The sequence below is a fragment of the Alligator sinensis genome, unplaced genomic scaffold (assembly GCF_000455745.1).
Source record: "Alligator sinensis unplaced genomic scaffold, ASM45574v1 scaffold679_1, whole genome shotgun sequence".
Lineage (NCBI taxonomy): Eukaryota > Metazoa > Chordata > Crocodylia > Alligatoridae > Alligator > Alligator sinensis.
Window position 1 is genome coordinate 32,655 of NW_005843807.1, and position 8,126 is coordinate 40,780.

The window sequence follows — 8,126 nt, forward strand, 5'->3', positions numbered from 1 at the left end:
CAGGGTATGTGCACAATATGGGGGTTTACTCAGCCCAAAATTGAAGCGGCGTTTTTTAATACCCACCGCTTCAATTTAGGGCCCACGTTGATCTACACACACACCCTAAACAGATGCTGGCCATGGTACAGTATTTAAGCAGCTGCCTTCACTACTGTCCACCAGTCTTTTTCTTTATAAACACTGTTGACCTAAGAGACATTTGCTGTCACTGTGACATTTTTGTAGATATTGTGTCTGTGGGTATGAGTGTGTGTATGTATGTGTGTGTGAGTGTGTGTATGTGCAGCATATAGCAGCTAAACTATTTCTTGCATGTACCCCTGAGCTGAGTCTATGGTGAGAATGTTCTCTCTCCCATTACATTGCCCATTATTTAATTTCCAGTTCAGGCATCTTGTATCAATGAGACAAGAGAACCAATCCACTGTGACAGAATTCATCCTGATTGGGTTCTCCAATTTTCCAGACCTACAGATTGTGCTGTTCATGGTGTTTTCTCTTGTGTATATGTTTACCCTGGCTGGAAATATTATCATCGTGACAATCATAAGGATTGATCACAGTCTCCGTATCCCCATGTACTTCTTCCTTTCCATTCTTTCCTTCTCAGAGATTTGCTATACTGTTGTCATTGTTCCCAATTTGCTGGCAAACTAGATAAAAGAAAACAAGGCCATTTATTTTGTTGGATGTGCTACTCAGATGTGTTTTTTTCTTGGTTTTGGGTACACAAACTGTATACTGCTTACAGTGATGGGGTATGATCGCTATGTGTCAATATGTAAACCTTTACATTACCAGGTCATCATGAACCAAAGGGTTTGCGCTCAGCTGGTGGTCTTCTCAGCTGTAACTGGTTTTCTTTTCTCAACAACAGAGACAATTATTGTATTTACTTTACCCTTTTGCAATCTGAATAAAATTGAGCATTTTTTTTGTGATCTAGCACCACTTCTTAAACTGGCTTGTGCCCAAAATTACATAGCTGAAATCATAATTTTCATTATTTGTGTTTTAGTCATACTTTGCTCATTCCTATTGATTATGCTGTTTTATCTACTAATCCTCAACACCATCTTGAAAATCCCATCCACCGAAGGGAAACGTAAAGCCTTCTCTACTCGTGCCTCCCACCTCATTGTGGTGGTTGTGCACTTTGGATGCATTTCCATTATCTACCTAAGGCCCAAATCCAGATTTACTTTGGATGGGGACACCGTGATTTCTGTTACATACACAATTGTGACTCCCTTGTTGAACCCTGTAGTTTATAGCTTAAGGAACAAAGATGTTCAAGCTGCCCTTAAGAAAGCACTAGGGAGAAAAATGTTAATGAGGAGAATGTGAGCAGCTCCTATGTGAACTGTCATCCTTTATGGACTCTTTCTCAATAATGCAAACTTAGTGTTGATGCAAATCTTTACTCAAAGCACAGAAAGCAGCTGATCGGGGAAGGATGAACTCTTGTGTAATTTATTCAGCAGCACTGTTCCACATTGTGACTTAGCAAGAAGGGCTAGTAGCATTTAAGTGGTGGTTCTCAAGAGGCTGACTATCTGTATGGGATGGTATGTACCCAGTTGTTCTTGGGTATTTGTAAGTCTGAAAGTAAATTACTAAAAATTTTCCCTCTGAGGGACAGATGAGTCAAAATCCTGGTTTTGCAGAAGGCAATGGGATTTTGTGATCTGATCTTACTGAAATCAGGGCTGACTTCCTCATGCGTGTCCAATTATATTAATGTATACCAACTTGACACTCCCAGGGAGTGTCTACATGTGTAATTACGATGCATGAATAAACTACAGAATTTATTGCTCCTGAGCACACCATTTCAATGTGCACCCAGGAGCAATTAATTCTGGAGCAATAAGTTCCACAGTTTATTCATGTGTAGCAAGTAGACCTGAGTCAGAACAGCCCCAGTTGGCAAGCACTATCCTGCTGTTGAGTAAATTAGTTTACTCCAGCCTAATAGAGATACACATGTAGACGCCAGGATGTTTACTATGCAGCTAATTAGTCAACTGTGCAGTAAATGTCTTGGGTAGACATACCTCCAGTTATTGCTTTTACTATTATCTTCCTTTTTTCTAGGTGCTTAGACATGTAGGCTGCTTGCAGATGTGGGGGGGAAAAACCCCAACAAAACCATGCTTTTCATTAAATTTAGTATACTCCTGCAACAAACCTAGCATATGCCCAGAAGCAGAGCATGACTTAAATCCAGTTCTGCAGCATCTGTAGAGATTAGGCCCTTTAGTAGGGCTTTCACTGCTTTTATCTAATAGTAGATAGAATCAGCTATCAGATAAAAGCACCAAAAAGCCTCACTGAAGGACCCGATCTATACAGATGCTACAGAGTTGGGTCAAACTAATGTGCTGCTTCTTATGGTAAAATGTTTTGGGGTTTTTTTCCATATCTGCAAGCAGCAGTAAAATGTAAAACCCTTGACAAGATTTGATCCAAAATCTTCTCTCTGAGATAGACTGAAAAACATCGCTGCTTTAGAAGTCCCAGTGAACTCTGGCCCACTGTCAATACTTCATGTTTATGTACATTGATGCAATGCACTCAATCCTATGGATTAATTGAGTGAAAATAAAAGGAGGAGATTGAGGTCTACAGCTATTGTTTTCATAAAGCTCTTGAAGTGGCCATGTGTTAAATGAACAGTGCCCTGCTCAGGCTGACAGAATTGTCACTGACAGATCTCCAGGTGGATCTCAAAGCCAACATGACTTTTTCTTTTGAATTTCAGGACAATATTTTAATCAATTAAAAAAAATATCAAAAGGTGGCAAACTTTTTACCATGTAAGATATGTATAGTAAGAAAAATATGTTCTTTAGTGCAAAAAAAAAATATTTAATAAACCATAGTGATCTATGTACATTATATTTTCTTTTTTATTAAATTATTATTGAAGAGTATTGTTGCTCTTCCTTCGGATGGAAAAGTCCTCTGTACTGAAAGGACCTGCAATTCGTGGGCCAGCAAATTTAAATATTGACTACTGAGTCTGCTGCTTGATCACACATGGAGGATCAATATGAATTCTGACCTTCACCTCAGAGGAATTGGTCTCTGGAGCCATGTGTAGACGAAATGAGGGGAGTATATACATGACACTTTAAAGCAGGCTAAATGCTTTTGTACCGCTTTAATGGTATTGGTGTTCGAGGCGTATTGATCATTAATTCCAGCCACTGTAGGAAATTTTTCAGCATAATGAGCCTCGAATAACTTGGGGCACAGCAAACTAAAACTCCTTCAAGGAGTTTTAGTTTGGTGCCCCTACAGCCATGGAGTGAAGCACCGGGCTCTGTGCAGCTCAGGGGCTCTGCAGGAAGCCCTGCAGGCAGCATGGCAGCAGCCTGGGAAAGCAGGCTCCGCCCAAGAAAACTGCAAGTCTGATTCTGCCCCCCCACAAGCCTGCCTACATGCATGAGCTGCACAGGGACTTGGTGCTTCCCTCCATGGCTGCAGTGCCCCCTGGGACAGCGCACACCGGGTACCTGTGGGTGGGTTCCACTTTGAAGGGTGAGGGGGGGTGCCCACCGCTGCCACAGAAGGAAGCACCAGTCCCCCTTGCAGCCCAGGGACCACTCCACCTGCCGTCAGCTTGCCCTCCCCTCCCTGTTGCTGGAGAGGCAGGTAAGTGTGGGGTGTGTGCACGGCACAGGGGTTTTCAGGGCCCTAAATTGAAGATGTGTTTTTAAAAACCCATTGCTTCAATTTAGGGCCCCCAATCCATCTACACACCCTGGGTTAATAGAATCGGTCCCTTACTTTCATTCCAGTTGCCTGATGTTTTCAGAATGAGGGATGAAAGAGATGGATTGTTTTGCGATATCAAGGCTCATATCTGGATCCCTGGAGGGATGGATAGGTCACTGCCCACTTGAGTTTTTCCATAGGTCCATGCTGCACAAAGTATGAGCAGCACTTCAGTATCATGTTGACATTCTCCTATGCCTTTCTCCATTCTGTGTAATCCTGATACAGCCCCTCATTGACCTGCTTCTGCCGCTCCCTGCTACTTGGATGGTAGGGAGAACTGCCGTGCTGGGCACAGTGGCAGAGAGCAGAGGCAGTGGAGGAAGCTGTGCAACTTTCTGTCTGCTTCACACCTGTAGAGCAGGAATCCTCCCAGGGAGCTGCCAGCTGCTGTATGCTCATTGCCTGCACAAGCAGCGACACGTGCATTTTGAATGAGGCTCTCGCATGCTTTTTACCTTACAGCAGTCAGTAAAGTTCCAAGCAGAGTTGTATCAGCTGCAGTGTTCTCTGTGAACTCTGTGATTGTTACTCAGTCCTGAAAGGCATTCACACAAATCTAGAAAACCTTAAGCAGATGGGCAGTCCTATTGAAATCAATCCTTGGGAAAGAGCTAAACTCATACAATCTAACTCAGCTAGCTCTGGGATAGGTTGAATGATTAAGTATTAGATTGAACAGCCCTCTGTACACCCAGGAAAATAGAAGGCTGAACACTTTCAGCAGTCACACATCACAATAGTACGTTTCTAAAGGGGTTCATTTACCATTATCTACATTTAACAATATTTATACAGGGGAAACCCCCCACCCCCCCCCCCCAGTACAACAAATGCGAATAGCATCCAGGCTCCCTTTAATATTTGAAGTCAGGAAGCTTGAAAGATGACCCAAGATCTTCACACACTGATCAAGAAACTGCCTAGAGCTAGGACAAGGTTTTTCTGAACTCCCATTGCTGGGCAGTTCTGCACCCTTTGCAGCAGCGGTTCATGGGTCAGCAGCAGTGGCTGGATCACTGCCACCAGTGATGATGCTGTGCCAGCAGCAGCAGCTGCTGCTATTTCTGATTCTCCTCATAATCAGAACCTGGGACTGATGCCCTACTTGCCCTCCCTTAGTTCTGCTACTGTTTCTCTGGGTCATGACTGCCTCTGTCCACTCAGGTTCTACAGGCAGCATGGGAAGTCTCTGTGTGGCACTTGGTAGATCAGGGAGGAGGCAGGTAGCATGATGGAAGACAGGGCAGGGAGCAGAAAACAAGAGCAGCAGATCAGGCAGGGGAAGAGGATTGGAGTGGTACTCAGGAGGGCATGGAGCTTAAGTTGTGGCATGCCTACCAAAAGGTTGGCCCCTACTGTAATAGCCAAAGGGTCCATACACACACAGGAAACAACAGATCTATACCCCTCAACTTAAGGAGATTCAAACCAGCATCTCCTCCTTCCCAGAGGCATGTTTCAGCCACCCAGCTACATGCAGAGCTGTACTGCCTACTCTCCCTTAGAAGCTGCCCCACCTTCAAAGGGTAGTGGGACTGCATATAAAGCAAAAGAGGAAACCTGACTTTTTTGTTAAGACTCATAATATGTATGTAAGGAGGGGGGATTCTGGGTACTGGTCTCTGCTTATAGGCTTATTTCTCTTTTTTATCCATTGACCATTTAGTTGTCAAGTTCATAATCAGTGCTGGGAGCAGGAAGTGGATTTCAGGACATTCCTTCCCAGGGGAGGGCCCTCACCACTAGGCTATCTCCAGATATTTTCACTCAACCTCCCTCTTTGTGCCCCTATAACTCTCCCATCTGCAGTGTCACATAGTCAAAAGGAGGAGAAAACAATGCCTTTCCTTTGCTCCAGCCAAATCTAGTGATTAGGCCAATCTTTTGGCAGGAAGGAACAAATCCTTCAGGCTGAGGAAGGTTGAGAACCCATGCCTTCAGAAGCAAGTAGATATTTCCTCCCATATCATATCATTTTCTGGGTACATGGTACCAATATAACTTCATATGGAATTCATCCTCACAGAGTCTATATTACTGTCCTTTGTTCACTTATGATTGCTGTGGAGCAACATGGTACTTACTGGGCTACAACATCATTTGACAGGGAATGTGATCACAGTTTTCTGAAATCTCTCAAGCATAATTCTGGGTTCTGATGGAGGATGTGGGATTGTTTGCAAACGTGTGTAAAAATCACCTTAAACGAGGGGGAATTAGGAAGAAGTCAAAGCTGTCTGAGTTCAAAAGACCACATCTAAATTAATAACATTGTATCAAACTTTGTTTTCTATGGAAATACATACAAACATACATACGTACATACATACATACATACATGGGGGGCAAAGGCAAAAGAAAGCAGAGAAAGGAACACTATAAAGGGAAGGGATGAACTGGCAGTGGAAGGGAGGACTCGGCATCCCTAATAAGGGGGTAGGGACCCCATTACACTGTCCAACTCCTTGGAGCCATTATATGAGGAAGGTCACTGGTATATTCACAAGGTGGTTAACAGAGTGCTCCCAAGACCTACTAGTTTTGTGGCAAGATAGAGACCCTGGCACACATCTGTATCCAGTGAGCCAGACTGCAGCTCCTCCTCTGGCTGCACTTCTCCCCTCAGCAGTCCCTTTCACACTTAACATCTAAGGTGCCACAAGGTCACCTGTGGCTCAGTAACCTTCACCTGACCTTTGCATAGACCCTCTGCATCACCACAAGGAGGAAGCTTGATGGGAAAGGGCGTATTCAGTGACATGGGGTCTATTTCTTTGTGCGGATTTTGTTTCCACAAGCCCAGAAACTATCTTTAAAGACAATTCAGAAACTCAAAAGAGTTGGAGGAGTTAACAGATAAGTCCAATAAAGGGCTTATTGTATCCAGGGGCTGTTCAATGTAAAATACAAAACCAGTCCTGTGAGTAGGACTGAAAACCAGGACCCCTCTTTCCATAAGGGTGCACTAGCCATAGTGCTATGGAGTCCTGCTCCCATATATTTCCTCTCACACAGCCTAAAATTGTATTCTGTTCAGCGGCACGGCTGCAATGTGCTGGACGGTGGGGGAATGGAAAGTGTCCTTACAGAAAACAGACAATAACCTGCTGATTAGCACATTTCAACAGGAATTGCCATTTACTTCCTCTCAGACATGAGTAAGAGAAACAAACCTGGACCTTTCACATCCCGGAAAAGTATTCTTATTACTGGATGCTATTTCACAGTGGGAGAGAGTATTCTTTACTTGTAAAAGAAACTGGTGGCTCCATCTGGGTTTGAGATGTTTGCTGAGAATGCTTCCTGGATTGGGTTCCTCGGGATACTTAGACAGAAGAACACCTATCTTCAGGATGCCAGTTTTATTTGGCGAGAGCCAGAAACAAAATAGCTCAGCCTTGTCAAGGCAGGGTCTTTCCAGGAAGTCATGTACATGCCAGTCCAGGTGCCTGGGGAACATTGAAGTCTAGAAGTCATGATTCTGTGGAGCTTAGGTGCCTCCAGGTGTTTTCAGGATTATAATTTTGGACTTAGGCACCTCAGTTCTCTCTTAGTCCTACTTCATGTCCATAACTCTTTTTTTGTATTGGGCCCTATATCCAGAAAAGCAGGGAAAAGGCTAGCCTGTACACAAATGATGCACCCTTTGAATGTACACTTATTAACTGCCCTTCAAATCTGCACAGGAGGCACAAAATTATTGTTAAGAAGTAAAATGCAAACTTTTCGCCATGTGCTGCTTGCTCTGGCTGTAACTAAACCTCTCCAGGGACTTCACTAGAAAAGTCTCCCATAGCAACTTTCTAAAGCCCCTCTGGATTTAAACAGGGCTAATTCCTTTTTCACTTAATCAGCCACATAGCTGAAGTTTTTGGAACATAGGCAGTTTGTGATTTGAGGCTTTTGGCCTCCAAGTATGCACACAACCACTGAGCATTCTCAGTAAGGGTATGCTCTGTCTATGCAGGCACATAATAGTGATGTACACTCACCAGGTACATGTGTAAAGACAGGTAAGTCCCAAAATCATAACTAGGCAAAAATGCATGCGTCAATGTCAGATGAAGGGACCGTCCCATGTTTTAGCCCAGTGGTTAAGATACTGAACCAAGAAGCTGCAAATGCTAGTTCTAACCATCCCTTGCCCTCATATAGAAGGGATTTGAATTTGCATCTCTTACTTCCCAGCAAAGTGCCACCGGGTCACAGGCCAGGCAGTATCTAGATAGATCACTCTCCAAGAAAGTCTCCTGTTAAACTGTCAAGCCAGGATTTCTGTGGTTCTAATTACGTGATGGGAAAGTGATGCCCAGACTCTTTATTCCCTAGCTCTGCTG

At 43.8% G+C, this 8,126-nt stretch overlaps 1 pseudogene; it reads left to right on the top strand.

Moving 5' to 3' along the window:
* The first annotated feature begins 387 nt into the window (after positions 1 to 387).
* Positions 388 to 1,350, top strand: LOC102387324 (annotated as a pseudogene).
* Positions 1,351 to 8,126: the final 6,776 nt, after the last annotated feature.